Source organism: Callospermophilus lateralis, chromosome 1 (genome assembly GCF_048772815.1).
Source record: "Callospermophilus lateralis isolate mCalLat2 chromosome 1, mCalLat2.hap1, whole genome shotgun sequence".
NCBI lineage: Eukaryota > Metazoa > Chordata > Mammalia > Rodentia > Sciuridae > Callospermophilus > Callospermophilus lateralis.
Window position 1 is genome coordinate 181,450,533 of NC_135305.1, and position 14,919 is coordinate 181,465,451.

The window sequence follows — 14,919 nt, forward strand, 5'->3', positions numbered from 1 at the left end:
TAAAGAGTAAATGCAAACTTTGCATTCTACTCCAGAGTAGAATGTCATTTTTGACATATAAATGATACTTATTAAAGTCTAATAAACACAAATGTAAAACTATCAACAGTAAAATGAGTTTTGACAGTTATGTACACCTACATAACTTCTACCCAAAATAAAAATATTTTAAACTGCTTATCTGTCAAGCAAAATTGACATTCTAGAAAGATGCAAAACATTTTTCTGTACTTTGAATAGTTGTTGGCACAGGGTATCCTGCCTCTGAGATACATGAACCCCATTCCCCTCTATCATGTACAATTGTTTATATCAGCATTGCATGACAATTCCAACTCTCTGTGCATCAGAATCACTTAGAAACCTTTTTTGAAAACATGGTTGCTTGGTCCTACCCCAGGACTTGTTGTTAGACCACGACGCAAGAAAAGACCACTGACTCCAATTAAAATCAAATTAAAGCAAGCTTATTATTTCTACCGGCCGGGCTGCCTTTCCCATCAAAATCGTGGGAGCCAAGGCAGCGGCCAAGCTTCCTTGCAGCCCAGTTTTATAGCCCAAAAAGTTACACAAAGGGGGGTTACAGATAACAAAACTCTGAGGAGCATAACACAAGTTTACATTTTTGCTGGCCCCAACATCAGAATTTATGGAGGTCTTAGAGACTCAGAGAGGGTCCTTATCTGGCCAGGGAAGGCCAGAATTTATGAGGCGTCACTAAGGTTTAGGAAAGGGTTGTTATCTGGTCAGGGAAAACTGGGCATGGGTGAGTTCAGGGCATGGGCAGGCATTCCAATCAGCTTTACAATATTAACTAATGGCCAGGCCATACAGACATCCTAATATTTTTACAGAAAACAGAAATGAATCCTTCATAACTTGTGACAAGCTGGCTTCTGATCTAAAGAGAGAATTAGGCTAGGTATATATTGTGAATCAGCTTCTTGGGACAAGTTAGGCACTTGTTTGTGTGTATTTGTTTTTTAATTTTTAAGGTGTAGATGGACACAGTAACTTTATTTATTAATTTAGTTTTTATGTGTTGCTGAGGATTGAACTCAGTGCCTCACACGAGCTAGGCAAGTGCTCTGCCACTGAGCTACAACGGCAGCTGTGTGTGTGTGTGTGTGTGTGTGTGTGTGTGTTGAAGCAGCTACCTGATTTTGATTTGGTGAGAACAATTACCTCTATACTAATGCTGAAGGCAGGAATTTATAATTAAATGTCTGATTACCTAACTATTACCAAGTAATACTGTAGCAGGGAATGAGGGTCAGGACACAAAGATCTGGAAGCAATACTTTATTAGTGTTGCCGTGGCCCAAAGGGATAATTTCCAAAGTCTGAGTCCTGAGTACCACAAAGCTTTTACTTTTATACATAAGCAAGTTTGAGTACCTCAAGGCAAGGGAGTTGGTGCAGTTCTATTGGAGGGTGCATTCTATATTCCTTACATGGATGCAAGCTTGTCAACAGCCTAGGGACTCTTAGCTCATACAACTTAAAGACCTTTACTGCACTAAGCCTAAAGGGGGATTGTTCTGTCCCCATTGCTCTGTTTCCTGCTTCTGCTACTGCAGTTATCTTTTACAGGTATCTGTTAGACACTGCAGGCCTCTATGGTTAAATGTCAATAAGCAGAGCTGTTGTGTGTCAGTGTGCAAAACCACAGCCTGTCAGCTCTTAAGCTGCTAAAGTTCCTATTTTTCTCTACCGCAGTACTGTTGATTAATTTGGATTTACAGGTTCAAGACCAAACTTGTTTCACATTGGCAGCACAAGCTGTATAGATGCTTGTCAATTCATGGGATCTTGTGTCTGCTTTCCTGTCAAAAGAATCACTATCAGAAATACTCTATGAAGTGCAATGGAAACTGAACTCTGAGTTGAAACAATTCCCTAGGATTCAAATTAAGTGGTTTTGCAAAAGGAGAATTCCTTACCTGGCTATATACTGCCAGTTAGCAAAGAGAAAAGTCATTGAGATAGTTCTTGCTTTTACTTTTACCCCTTTCAGTTCAGTTCAGGGTGCAGCCATCCACTGTTCACTGGCCTATGATGATTCAGCAGGAGTGGTGAATCCTACCCCTAACAAGACCAAGGAGTAACTCCTTTTCAATACAATTGTAGTTAAAAGATCCTAGGATCTGGAATTTATCCAAGGCCCTTTGAATGGACTTCATAAGCATTGACCATGTTCTTTATTACTTTTGTTGGCAATAGGCATGGGTTTTTAATTTGTTTTGTTGACTTATTTATTTTTTAAAGAAGGAATAGGCCTAACCTTTTTTTTCTCCTAAAGAAAAGGCTGTTATTGATAACATCCTCTCCAAAAAGCAGAGCCAGTCATCCAAACCTGCATGTTAATTATTTGGGGTTATAGATTTCAGGTTATGGAAAGGAGCTATTTGACAACCCTCTTTCATCTGGGTGGAGACAAGATCTAGGCCCCAGGTAATTTAGTAAGAATAGTAAATACAGTGTCTAGAGAAAATATACTATCAGAAGACTCCAGCGTCTATAAACAGTAACTGCTTAGAACCTCAAATTATGATAGTACATCTTAATTTCAGTAAACAAACAAGGACACTAAGAATCCTTGTGATTATTTTAAAGCATAACACTAGATGAACTTATGGGAAATGTCCTCACGAACAATCTTTTATCAAGATGTGAACTGTGCCTGGCTTGGTAGTGCATGCCTGTAATCCCAGTGACTCAGGAGCCTGAGGCAGGAGGATTATAAGTTTGAGGCCAGTGTCCACAACATAGTGAGACCCTCTCTCAAAATAAAAAAATAAAAATGAAGTATGCAAATACTGCCAATGTGCTTGGGATGTGGCTCAGTGCTTAAGTGCCTCTAGGTTCAAGCCCCAGTACCAAAAATTAAAAAAAATAATTTTAAAGGGAAGTATATGGTTATCAAATGAAGAAATGAATCAGGGTTATTTGTGATGACATTATAAAATGGCTGAAAATGAAGTTGGCTGAAATATGAAAAAATTGAAACAGAATATCGTAAAAACAAAAGTCAGCAACAAGAAAGAAACTCTGGGGCTGGGGTTATGGCTCAGCGGTAGAGCACTTGCCTAGCAGTGCTGGGTTCGATCCTCAGCACCACATAAAAATGAATAAAACAAAGATATTGTGTCCAACTACAACTAAAAAATAAATAAATTTTAAAAAAAGAAAGAAAATATGTGAGGCATACTGTATTTAAAAATAACACTTAGGGCTGGGGTCATAGCTCAGTGGTAGAGTGCTTGCCTAGCATGTGTAAGGCACTGGGTTTGATCATCAACATCACATAAAAATAAATAAATAAAACAAAGGTATTGAGTCCAACTACACCTAAAAAATAAATATTAAAAAAAGTAACACTTAAAACTATATATCAGGAAATGTGATGTAGGAAACATGTCAAAAGAGACAAAGCAGGACATAAAATAATGCAATAAAATGGTTCTTTGAATAAAACAGGTTTAATTGATTTTGTTTTGTTCTCATTAATGGACTGCAAAGTACAAAAGCTCAGGGATAGTCTTGAAGCAAAACGGGTGAAAAGCAACTTTATAATGGAGCCATCGGTGACAGTGGACAATAACTGGATCATAAAAACTCCCAATGCCTGTTACAGGGTGACAGGCACTGAGAGTTTTTCCCAGTGCCTTCTAACCTAGAGAAATGTTGGATTTTTGCCCCTGACTTACACTGACAAGCCCTTAATCTTTGCTCTACATTTTTTTTTGAGAGCGAGAGAGAGAATTTTTTAATATTTATTTTTTAGTTTTCGGTGGACACAACATCTTTATTTTATTTTTATGTGGTGCTGAGGATCAAACCCAGAGCCCTGCGCATGCCAGGCGAGCGCGCTACCGATTGAGCCACATCCCCAGCCCTGCTCTGAATTTTTAAAAAATATTTTTTAGTTGTAGAATATCTTGGGCTGGGGATGTGGCTCAAGCGGTAGCGCGCTCACCTGGCACACATGCGGCCCGGTTGGATCCTCAGCACCACATACAACCAAAAATGTTGTGTCTGCTGAAAACTTAAAAATAAATATTAAAATTCTCTCTCTCTCTCTAAAAAAAAAGCCAGCAACAAGAAAGAAACTCTGGGGCTGGGGTTATGGCTCAGTGGTAGAGCACCTTTATTTTAATACCAGTGAGACCTAGGACTGGAATAGGGAGCATTATGGGAATAAGATGGGAGGAATGTTGTTTCCCTGTTTTAGTTTTGCTTCATCCATTAAGTATTTTTGTTTTTTAAGCAAAATTTTTCCCCCTTTAGGTGGCAGGGAGGGAACCCAGGGCTTTGCACATGCCAGGTGAGTGTTCTACCACTGAGCTGCACCCTCAGCTGTACATTTGGCACAGTTTGACATCAGCAGTAAACGTCACTGACAAGGACATTTATTTTGTGTGAAGTGAGCCAGGAAATGGCAGCAATTGTATGTTGTGTTGTGAGGACATAAGAGATTCATATCAAATGGCATAGAAATCATGATATAGACAGGTGTGGTGATGCATACCTGTAATCCTAGTGATTCAGGAAGCTGAGGCAGGAGGATCCCAAGTTCAAAGCCAGCCTCAGCAATTTAGTGAGCCCCAAGCAACTGAGACTGTCTCAAAATTTAAAAATAAAAATAAATACAGGCTGGGGATATGGCTCAGTGGTGAAGCACCCCTGGGTTCAATCCCTAGTACCAATAATAATAATAATAATAATAATAATACAATAATAATAAAAAATTGTGATACAGTATTTTCTCTTTTTGTGATGGAACTTCATACTTGGGAATGGTCCTTAGGGTAGGGGGACAGCTGCCACATATGAAATGTGGTACTAGCATCACCAGTATTGAAATATTTTCTGCTCATCTGTTTCTTCTGTTTAGCCATTATCATGCATTATAGCCCCTTTCTTCAATTTTTAAAACTGTACCTTTTTACTGGGCATGGTAGTGCACACCTGTAATCCCAGCTACTGGGGATGTTGAGGCAGGAGGATCATAAGTTCAAGGCTATCCTGGGCAACTTAGCCAGACCCTGTCTCAAAGTAAAATAAAAAAGGGCTGGGGGTGTACAGTGGTAGATCACTTGGCTAGCATGTGTGAGGCCCTGGGTTCAGTCCTGAAAAAATATTGTACCTTATTGCGTTGTTTTGCTTTTCATCTACTCTCTGTGTCAGCAAAACAAGACTCAACCCTAGGGCAGACTCTGAGTGATTCCTAGGGTGTAGAGGTGAAAGGGTACAATGCCACGAGAAAAACGTTTTCATGGTTAAGAACTTATGCCCAGAAACTTGTCTTTTCATTGTAAAGTTTGAGTTTCTTTTTGGAGCTTAGCTGTGATTTGTTGTTTCATACATTTAACATTTATGACATCTTTTAGACAAATGAAAGGAACAGAGATTAATACATCTATACACAGCACCTGGATTAAGAAATACAGCATTACAAATACAATAAGCCTCTGGTGTGTTCTTCCCCCATTGCATCTCCTTCTCTATCCCATAGAGTTAATAGCTATCTCTCTCTCTCTCTCTCTCTCTCTCTCTCTCTCTCTCTCTCTTTTGGTGGGGGTGCTGGGGATTAAACCCAGGAGCTGCATCCCCAGCCCTTTTTTTTATTTTTTGAGACAGGATCTCACCAAGTTGCTTGGGGCCTCAAAAAGTTGCTGAGCTGGCCTCAAACTTGCAATCCTCTGGTCTCAGCCTCTTGAGCCACTAGGATTACAGGTATGTGCCACTGGGCCCAGCAGATTAACCACTGTCTTGAATTTGATGTTTATAATTCTCACATTATCCATATTTAAGGTGATGGACATTATCTTAATCCATCTTCTGTTGTTGTAATTGAATAACTGAGACTGGATAATTTATAAAGGAAAGAGGTTTATTTTGCCTCATGATTCTTGAGGCTAGGAATTGTAAGAGTATGGTGTTAGCATCTGCTTGGCTTCTGATGAGGGCCTCATGACAGAAAAAGCAGATATGTGAGGAAAAAATGAAAAGGGGCAGAGCCCCTGAGATTGTGAACCCACTTATGAGAGAAAAGGTTGAATCCATTCATGGGGGCTCTGCTCCTATGAGCAGACACTTCCTGCTGAGCCCCCACCTCCCAGCACTGCTGCAGTGAGGAATTAAGATTCCAACACATGCATTTTGGGGAACATGCTCAAGCCGTAACAGATATTTAGATCCTCTTTAACTTTTTAGTATATAACCAGTGTGCTCTGAACATCCTTGCATGTTTTCCTATTGTGTGTAGGAGAATTTCTATGTATAGATATCTAGGTGGAAGCTCACTATCAATTTTACTAGAAAATGCCCAATTGGTCTCCAAATTTATACTTTCTATAATGGAGTCCACTGTAGGTTTTGAGTATAAACCTTGCTGCTTATATAAACCTTGCTCAGGTCACTTATTCAAAACTGGCATTTCCCCCCGCTTCTTCCTCACTCCTTTTCCCTAACAATAGGGGAAATTGTCAGGACAAACATTTTCCTGTCCCAGGGTAATCTATCATGTCTTTCAATGCTCCCAAGAATAAAGAAACCAAATATGGGAACTGGAGCAAGGGCTCTCTCAAGGACACCAGCTGGACTTTAATTAATTATGTCTACTGATAATATTTGGATCCCTGCCCCTATGTTCCTCTTTTAAAAGCCCTGTGTTCCTCTTGGCAGTTAGAATCGCAGGCTTTGAGACCTGAGTCTTCTGCACTTCTCTTTCATTTTTTCTCAAAACCTTGTCCTAGTTTTTGAATCAGCACTTGGAACAAGGACCAAGCTTTTAATATCACTCCTGCAGACTGTGTATGAGAACTCTCCTTTTTGTGTGTCCTCAGTTGGAAACTTTATTTTGCCACTCTGATGGATGTGAAATGGATTCTTTCTCATTTCTAGTATGCAGTCCTCTTTTTGTATTTTTATTTTTAATTTTTTTAGTTGACATAACACCTTTATTTTATTTATCTGTTTTTATGTGGTGCTGAGGTTTGAACCCAGCGCCTCATCGGTGTGAGGCAAGCACTCTACCATTGAGCCACAGTCCAGTCTTGCAGTCTTCTTCATCTGTGAATTTTCTCTATTTTTTGCCCATTTATTTATTAAATTATTTGTTTTTCTCATTGATTTATGGATGTTATTTATATATTCAGAATACTAATTCTTTTAAATTTTTGTTTACAGTTATTTTTGAGATGTGTTTTTTGTAGCTACATGTGACAATTTCCTTTCTGTTTTAAATTCTTTGTATTTTAAGAAAACCCTCTCACCTGAGGTTATGAAGTCTTTTTCTGTATCAAAAAGTTTTAAATTTTATTTTTCATATTCATTTATTTATTAAAATTTTTTTTAGTTGTAGAGGGACACAATACCTTTATTTAATTAATAAAGGTATTGAACCCAGGGCCTCACACATGCAAGGTGAGCACTCTATCACTGAGTCACTATTTTTCATACTTAAGTCTATGGTCTACCTGAAATTTTTTTTTTATATTATGGGAGGTAGGATTCCAGTATAATATCTCTATCAATTAGGTTTTCCGGGTAATTGACTATCCAAAACTTAGGGGCTTAAAACAACTACCATTTATATAACTTACATTCCTGTGAGGCTGGGCTCAGCTGGCTCACTTCTGGGTCTGTGGGAAGTTGCCTGTAAATCGCTCTGCTACTAGGGGTTGATTAACTGGGAGGTTGTCCTCCTGGGCATCTGTCATATCTGCTATGCATCCCTCATCATCCAGCTACCTGGATTTCTTCATATGATGTCAGCAGAATGCAAAAAGGAACAAGCCCCATTGTGTAAGAGTCTGTATGTCATGTGTGGTAGCATCCCATTAGCCATGGCAGGTTTCATGACTGATCTCAGACTCAGAGTTAAGGCATTAAAATTATATAAGAAGGAGCTGGGGTCGTAGCTCAGTGGTAGAGCACTTGCCTAGCACATGTGAGGTACTGGGTTTGATCCTCAGCACCACATAAAAAAATAAAATAAAATAAAGGTATTGTGTCCATCTATAACTAAAGATAGATATATATATATATATATATATATATATATATATATATATATATATATATGGATAAGGAATCATGGAGACTGAGAGGGGATGAATTTTTGGCCATTTTTATAATAGTCAGTTTATCAGTTATCCAAGCACCTTTTATAATATAGTTCATTCGTTTTTTTTAAGTATAGTTCATTCTTATTCCAATGAAACATAATGTTATCTAGTTTCTGTAAAAAAAAATAAAGAATACATAAGTATATATCTATTGATGTACTTTCCATATTTAAAACTATCCTTACCTATCTTGTTTATTTTGAAAATGTCTTGATGTTGGAAATAGGTAGTTCCTCTGCTTTATTCTTTTGAAAACATCTTGTCTCTTGTATTAGTTTTAAGGAAATAGAAGGGATGGAAATCTATAGATTAAAAGACAAAAGAAATATTAACTTTTAATGGGCAAGACTATAAAACAATAATGTCTAGGGATACATATTGGGTGACAAAGATGTCTTTTTTTTTTTTTTTTTTTTGGTACCAGGGATTGAACTCAGGAGCACTCGATCATTGAACCAGTTCCCCAGCCCTATTTTGTATTTTATTTAGAGAAAGAGTCTCACTGAGTTGCGCCTCATTCATGATCCTTCTGCCTCAGCCTCCTGAGTCACTGGAATTATAGCATGTGCCACTCTGCCCACAACAAAGATATTTTTTTAAAATAAGGATGCCACAGTCTGGCTGGGCACAATTCAGGAGCCACTTGTCAAAAGAAACGAACTTTATTTTTAGAACACACAAACCAAACCACACAGCTCCTCAGGAAAACCTTCAGAGCCCAACTGCCACCACCGGCTTCCCACAAGCCTTTCAACCGCCCCCACTCCTCCTGCTCTTGAGGCTGATTGGCTGGGTCACGTGGGCAGAGCCAAAAAAAGTCCCCCAATGAGCAGCTCTGTAGTCTGAAAGGGCGGGGAAACAGCCCAATGAGCATCACCGCAGAGGAGCCAATCAGTTGGCAACTAGAAGTTTGCTGGGGCCGCTGTGAGCCAATCATCAACTGGCAGCTGGAAGTTTGCTGGCAGCTGGAAGTTTACTGGCAGCTGGAAGTTTGCTGGGGCCCCTTCGGCTGTGGCTCTCAACATAAGGAAGCAATGACCATAAGAGTCAGGGTTATTCTTACTTGGTCACTTCTGGGTAAGGTTGTCAGGTTTAACCAAACAAAATCAGAAAACTAGTATATCCAAATTCCCAGTTAAATTTGAATTTCAGATTAATAGTGATAATTTTTTAGTATGTTCTAACATACTTGTTTATATGAAATTCAAATTTAATTAGGCCTCCTGTATTACATTTGGCAAAGCATAATTTTGTTCAAGATGGGGGTTTGCCTGCCTCAACCCTCCCTGTAGCTAGAGGTGGTCTTGGGTCTCTGCATGGATCAAATCAATTTAAATGAAGGTCACCAGGCAGGGCTTTGTGGAAGGCTGATGGAGCTAGCAGATACCCTTCCACCTCTGCACGGCAGGGTAACTGGAGTTATATAGTCATCTTGCTACCACGAGGTGACCCTGAAGATGAAGACACGTGCTAAGGACAATGAGGTGGAAAGAGAGGAGGACTCAGGTCTCACCTGAAGTCCTCGAGCTCCCACCTGTCAGGTTTTGTTATCAGAATTTTATCATTTCTTACTATATTCTGGGTCACATTAAGTAGCATCAGCATTATTTGTTCCTTTGAGGTTAGAAGAATTCCTGTAGAACTTTTCTGAGCCTGTTTAGAAGGTGAAGAATGAGAAGGAATATTAGTTTTGTTAAGTATTTCTTCTGTGATTCTTGGCTTGGTTTGGCTTTCTCTTTTATCTGAAGTTTTGGTAAAATAATTTTTCTAGGAAATTATGATTTTATTTTATGATACCCTGTTTTTTAAGATTTTAAAAATTTTGTAGATGTAGACGGACAGCATGCATTTGTTTAATTTATTTTTATGCAGTACTAAGGATAGAACCCAGTGCTTCATGTGCTAGGCAAGCCCTCTGCCACTAAACCACAACCAAGCCCCCTGTTTTATTTTATTTGGGAATTGAACCCAAGGTATTCCACTGCTGAGTAGATCGTTTTATCTTGTAATTTAATTTTTAATATTTATTTATTTATTTAAAATTTTTTTTAGTTGTAGATGGACACAATATCTTTATTTTTATTTGTTTATTTTTATATGGTGCTGAGGTGTGAACCTAGGGCCTCACGTGTGTGAGCCAAGTGCTCTACCACTGAGCTACAACCTTAGCCCTAATTTTTTATTTTTTAAATTTTGAGTCAGGGTCTCATAAATTTGCTAAGGTTGATCTCAAACTTACAATCTGCTTGCCTCAGTCCCCGAGGAGCTGGGATTACAGATATGCACCATCACATTCAGCTGAATGAAGGAAGCTTGTCATAAAAGGATGGATATTATATGCTTCCACATTAGACCAACCCCCCCATCCATTTAGAAATGGAAAACAGAATGGCAATGAGCAAGAACTGTTGGGGAGGGGAAAATGAGGAGTTGTTGGTTCACCGGGTATGAAGCCTTTCCCAATTGCAGATGAGAGTTCTGGAGATGGGCCACACATTGTGAGGAGGCTGGGCTGCCTATGACAGACAAGTGGTTGAGTTGGGATGCAGATCTTTGGCTTGCAGGAACATTAGTCAGACCCAGCTTTTAACCAGGTCTACTTGGATAATCTCTTTTGATTAACAAAATTAACTGACTTGAGACTTTTAATTACACATGTGAAATCCCTTCACCTTTACCATACTCATTGGCTAAAAGCAAAGCAGTTTTTACCTATACTCAAGGAAATGTTGTTAGGAGGAGTCCTCACAGGTGTGGCCAGTACACATTGTTTCCTCCTTCTTGTTCCGATTATCCCACTATACATATGCTGGAGGTCAGTTACCTGTCCTCTCCTATCATTCTCTCTATAATTCTATATTCACATTCATGTTGCTCACTTTTCTAATTCCTGAACCCCTTTCATTTTATTTACAGTATGATTCATGTGCGCCGCTTCCATATTTGCCTTTTTTTTTTTTTTTGTTATCTGAGCTCTGCCAGATGACACTTCATTTCTCCTTCCCCATCTTCTCCTCTCCTTCCCCTGCTCTTTTTCTCCCTCTTGCCATTTGTTACAGTTTGGATGTGAAGTATCCACCAAAAGCTCACATGTGAGACAATGCAAGAAGGTTCAGAGAAAAAATGATTGGGTTAATCAGGGTTAATCACATGATGGGATTAATTGATCGGTAACTTAAGGCAGGTGGGGTATGGCTGGAGGAGGTGGGCATGGGGGGCGTGGCTTTGGGGTATATATTTGTATCTGGCTAGTGGAGATCTCTCTCTCTCTCTCTGCTTCCTGATCATCATGTGGGCCGCTTCCCACATTCTTCTGCCATCTTCAGCCTCACCTGGAACCCCAAGGTAAAGTGCTAGACTTCTCTGAACTGAGACCTCTGAAACCGTGAGCCCTCAAATAAACTTTTCCTCTTCTACAGTTATTCTGGTTGGTCTTTTTTTTTTTTTTTTAAGGTTTTTCAATATTTATTTTTTAGTTTTCAGTGGACACAATATCTTTGTATGTGGTGCTGAGGATTGAACCCCGGCCGCCCGCATGCCAGGCGAGCACGCTACCGCTTGAGCCACATCCCCAGCCCCTCTGGTTGGTCTTTTAGTCACAACCATGAGAAAGCTGACTGAAACAGAAATTGGTACCAGAGTGGTTCTAGAGTAACAGAACTGTAAGGATGAATTTCCTTAGTTGGTTTTGTGGTTTCTGGAGTTGGCTGTCTAAATTGGTTAGGCCTGAAGTTGCTAAAGTCTCTCCTACTGGTACTATGGAGACCACTGATAATCCATGGTATGAACTGTTTAAAGAGATTCATAAAGTAAATGCATTTGATGCTTCCAATTTGCCCACTTGTAAAAAGCAAGGAGTTTAGTAACTCTATAAATGATACATTTGAACAGTTCTGGAAAACTAAGAAATATGATGATGTTGGTTTGTTGCTTCTGGCCTTTACTGGACAAAGTAACAAAGGAGAATGATGAGCTCAGAAATTCAGTTTCTCAACTGCAGATGTGCATAACTGATTTGAAAGCTGCTAAGTGCTCTGAAGATGAATCTTATTTCTTATAGTTCTAGGGCTGAGGGAGCTGAAAACCAAACATAAACCCTCATCTTGAAATTGGCTGAATTAAGATGAAAGTTTAACTGTCAGCCTGGAAAGGTGTCTAAGGTTAAAGTGAGGGCACTTCTTGGAGAACAGGATATTGTATATTGGGATGGCCACGAGTATGGGAAGTGCCTGAAGGGGCTGGGGACATTGGAACTCTCATATTCTTTTTTTTTTAAATTATTTTTTTTAGTTGTAGGTGGACACAATACCTTTATTTATTTATATGTGGTGCTGAGATTGAACCCAGTGCCTGACCTGCGTGAGGCGTGTGCTATATAGCTGAACCACAACCATAGCCCCAGAACTACCATATTCTGATGAGTTTATTCTGCCAGAAGTTGTCAAGTCCTCACCCTTAACCACGACTGAGGTATCCCTACTCTCACCCTCTGTGGCTTTGGCTTCTTCACCTCCCTTGGAGGGAATAAATTCTGTGTTGCCTATGGAAACAGTAGCAACCTTCTGTGATTCAGTTGCTCAGCTGAAAATGTTGATACTCCTCAGGATCCAGCCTCACCACTCACTTTTGCCTCCAGGCTATAACTAGATCCAAATCTAAGCAGGCCCCTAGAGGTGAGGTACAGAGTGTGGCCCACAAGGAGGTACACTGCTCTCTGAAGGAACTTCTTCAGTTTTCTAATTCATAAAAGCAGAGGTCTGGGGGCTGGGGTTGTGGCTCAGCAGTAGAGTGCTCACCTAGTAGGTGTGAGGCCCTGGGTTCAATCCTCTGCACCATATAAAAAAATAAGTAAATAAAGATATTGTGTCAACCACAACTAAAATAAATATGTATAAAGCAGAGGTCTGTGGAACATGTGTGGGAATGGAATTTAAGGAAGTGGGATAATGGTGGAAGGAACATAAAATTAAGTCAGGCTGAATTTATTGATATTGGCCTATTAAGCAGAGATTCTAGATTTAATGTAATAGCTCACAGTGTTAAAAAAGTTACCAATAGTTTGTTTGATTGGCTGAAGTATGGATCCAAAGATGGCCTACTATGAATGAGCTGGAAATGCCTGACATCCCTTGGTTTATTGTTGATGAAGGAGTTCAGAGGCTCAGAGAGATTGGAATGCTGGAATGAATCTGTCATGTAAGACTTTCTCCTCTATACTGGGAGCGTCCAGATGATGTGCCCTTTACCAAAAATATAAGAAACACATTGAGTGGAGCGCCAGCATCCTTGAAGAGCCTTTATTGTTGCTCTTCTTTGCATGCCAGACATTGCTGTGGGAGCTGCAGTCAATTAATTGGGAAACTCAAATACAATGGGAATAATTAGATCTCAGGGAGGAAGGGGCCAAGTGGCAGCCCTCAATCACCAAAGACAGGGTGGCCATAGTTACCATAGTGGACGGCAAAGGGGAAGAAATCAACAAAATGTTCTGGTGTTTCTAGAAGCAAATAGATGGGAAATCTACCAAATTCTTAATTGACTTATAAGCAGAAAAATTCCAAATGTACAAAAGTCTGCCCTGGATCATTACAGTAGAGAATCATGGCCCCTCACCCACTTCCCAGATTTGAGTCAACTTACAGATCCCAAACCCCTTGAATGAAGAGGAGGCCAGGTCCCCTTGAGGAAGGACCCTGGTACAATACCAAAAATCTTTGCTGTTAATCTTTCTCCCATCCTTCCCCAAAGGGACCTAAGGCCTTTTACCAGGGTAACTGCATTGGGGAAAAGGCAATGATCAGACCTTTTGGGGACTATTAGACATAGGCTCTGAATTGACATTGATTCTGGAAGGCCTGAAACATCATTGTGGCCTTCCAGTAAAAGTAGGGGCTTATGAAAGTCAGATGATCAATGGAGTTTGGGTCCAGTAGGCCCCCAAACGCATTTTGAGGTTATTTCCCCAATCCTGGAATATATAGTTGGGATAGATTTACTTAGAACTCTGGCAAAACTCCCACATTGGTTCTCTAACTTCTGGAGTGAGGGCTATTATTGTGGGGATGGTTAAATGGAAGCCTCTGGAGTTGCCTATACCTGGGAAAATAGTGAGTGAAAAGCAATACCACATTTCTGGAGGGATTTGTAGAGATTAGTGCCACCATCAGGGACTTGAAGGATGCAGGGGTGGTGATTCCCACAGCATCCCTATTTAACTCTCCTATTTGGCCTGTGCAGAATACAGATGGGTCTTGGAGAATGAGGGTTGACTATTGTAAGCTTAATCAGGTGGTGACTCCAATTTGCTGCTGCTGTACCATGTGTGGTTTCTTTGATTGAGTAGATTAATGCATCTCCTGGTATATGGTATGCAGATATTGATTTGGCAAATGCTTTTTTTCTCTGTTCCTGTACATAAGGACCACCAGAAGCAATTTGCTTTCAGCTGGCAAGGCCAGCAGAATACCTTCACTGTCCTTCCTGAGGGGTATGTCAATTCTCCAGCACTGTGTCACAGCTTAGTTTGCAGAGATCTTGATCACCTTCCTCTTCCACAATACATTACATTGGTGCATTATATCAATGACATTATGTTGATTGGAACAACTGAGCAAGAGGTAGCAACCACTTTGAAATTGCTAGTGGAGCATTTGTGTATCAGAGGATGGGAAATAAATCCCACTAAAATTCAAGGGCCTTCAACTTCAGTAAAGTTTCCAGGAGTCCAGTGGCATGGGGCCTGCTGAGATATCCCTTTTAAGGTAAAGGATAAGTTGTTTCATCT

General features: G+C 39.9%; 1 pseudogene; it reads left to right on the forward strand.

Annotated features, from left to right (window-relative positions):
* The window catches only part of LOC143399562 (biotinidase-like), a 32,953-nt pseudogene that overhangs the window by 1,806 nt on the left and 16,228 nt on the right, over positions 1 to 14,919 (forward strand).